Source organism: Galeopterus variegatus, unplaced genomic scaffold, assembly GCF_000696425.1.
Source record: "Galeopterus variegatus unplaced genomic scaffold, G_variegatus-3.0.2 Scaffold53, whole genome shotgun sequence".
Classification (NCBI taxonomy): domain Eukaryota; kingdom Metazoa; phylum Chordata; class Mammalia; order Dermoptera; family Cynocephalidae; genus Galeopterus; species Galeopterus variegatus.
The window spans coordinates 979,728-982,105 of record NW_007726164.1 but is presented as its reverse complement, the minus strand read 5'-3'; positions in this window follow the sequence as shown (position 1 = coordinate 982,105).

Below are 2,378 nucleotides of genomic sequence, written 5' to 3'. Positions count from 1 at the left end.
TCTGTGCTTGGCCCTGGAGGATTTTTGTTGTTGTTGTTAAATAACAGCTTTTAAAAAATATAATTCACATACCATACAATTCATTCATTTAGTGTGTACAGTTCAGTGCCTTTTAGTATGTTCATGGAGTTGTGAAACCATCACCACAATCAGTTTTAGAATATGTTCATCGCTCCAACAAGAAGTTCCAAAGCCATCAGCGGTCATTCCTCATTCACCTCCAAGTCCTTCTGTGCTAGACAACCACTAATCTACTTTCTTTCTCTATGGATTTGCCTATTCTGGACATTTCATATGAATGGAATCATGTGACACATGATCTTTTGTGACTGTCTTCTTATAATGTTTTCAAGGTTCACTGATGTTGTAGCATGTATCAGTACTTTATTTCTTCTTATTACTGAATAATATTCTATTGTATGCATATACCACTTTTATTTATCCATTCATTAGTTAATAGATATTTGGGTTGTTTCCTTTTTTAGCCATTATGAATAATATGCTGTTATGAACATCCATGAATAAGTTTTTATATGGAAATACGTTTGCATTTTGATTTCACACTTAGGAGTAGAATTGCTGTGTCAAACCCCCCTAGGGTTGTTTTGGGGGAGTAATCTGGGGGAGTCAAGTCAAACACCCAGAAATTCCACTCCTAGGTGAGAAATAGAAATGAAAAAAGTTTAACCTTTTGAAGAACTACCAGATGGTTTTCCAGAGCACCTACACCATTTTATGTTCCCACCAGCAGTGCAAGAAGGTTCCAATTTCTTCATCCTGACCAGTACATGCTATTATCTGTCTTTTTGATTATAGCCATCCTAGTGGGTGTGAGGTGGTATCTCACTGTGGTTTTAATTTGATGGCTTACCTGGAGAGTTTTGGGAACTGTGGCAGCACAATCTGGCTTAGACTTAAAAGGATATGTCTGGCTAAGAATGGACTTGTAGAGGGGAGACAGGAGGGAACCTGGTAGGGGGACCCAGTTAGGAGGGTACTGCAGTAATCCAGGTAGGAGATGGTGGTGGACCAGGGTGGTGGCAGTAGAAGAAGGGAGAAGTGATCGAATCCTGGAATCTGGAAGCTCCGATGAAGCAGTGTGGGATTTCAAGGCTTTACAAGAGACCAAGCTAGAGAGGGAGTGAGTGGAAAAGAAGAGCTCTAAAATGCTTGGTTTAGAATCATCTTTGAGATTCAACTGTCCTTCATATTTTCCTACTCTCAAAAGTTTCTCTCCTTCAACCTTCTAGAAAATGCAAAAACTTCAAATAATTCATTGTGAAAATATAAGTTTATTTTGCTGCAATTCTGGGTTATAGGATAGTCATATGACTTGATCTAAATAAATTGGCTGGAGGTGTGTGTCAATGGATTTAGGGACTAACAATCAATGGCTTCAGTCTAACCTTGTACAATGTCACTTAGATGTTGTCAAGCCTCTGTAAGATCTAGTTGATCAATCAAATTAAGAATGATGCATGAAAGACATGGCAAGTTACCATTCTATGTGACAGAGTTCTCCCTCTACTGAGTGCCCTTTGTAGCCTGAAGATGACAAACACACAAATGGTTCCTGGGCAGGGTGAAGGGATGAGATCCTACCATCATAATCACATTTAGATGGAACGCACATTTGGATATGATATCCTTTGAGTTCATAATAGCGATTTAAAAACGTCTAAAAAATAGATTACTCACTTTTTCAGCTGAATGTTATGTTGCTTTACCTTTGCTTTCTATTTCTAATTTGAAAAATAAAATGCATAATTTTGTTTCTGTACTAGTTATACATTTGATTTATCAGACATCATAAAAATATGTGAAAATGTGTATCACTTTGCAGTTACAAAACTAACAATAATAGTACCTATACACAGTGCTACATACTCAGCTCACAGAGGAGTGAAAAGTACAGAACTTCTTCTTTCTTACAGAGTCTTGAGGTCTGAGCCCAGCAATTATCTTATTCTTATGGGGTAAGAAAGTTTGGATAAGCCCCACTGACTCCAGATTCTCCCTATTTCTTGATTATTTTAAGTTAGGGATGTAATGGAGAAGAAGGGAAGAGATTGGCCCTTTCCTTCAGAAACCTTTTGCCTTGACCAGGAGCCATGTGTGTGTTTGGCTTCTTCAGACTACAAGGGGCACTTACTAAAGGGAGAACTCTAGCAATATAGAATGGTAATTCTTAATTTGATTGCAGTGAATATATGGTCATGTGACTGAGTTGGCCAATGTGTATTAATGGATCAATGTGTACTTAAATTACAAAAATGGTGTAACATTATGAAATCTGTTATGTTATTCATCATACTGATACACTACTAGACAGAAAAACATAATGATCCTTTTGAAAGAAGCCCTGAAAGCATTTGATA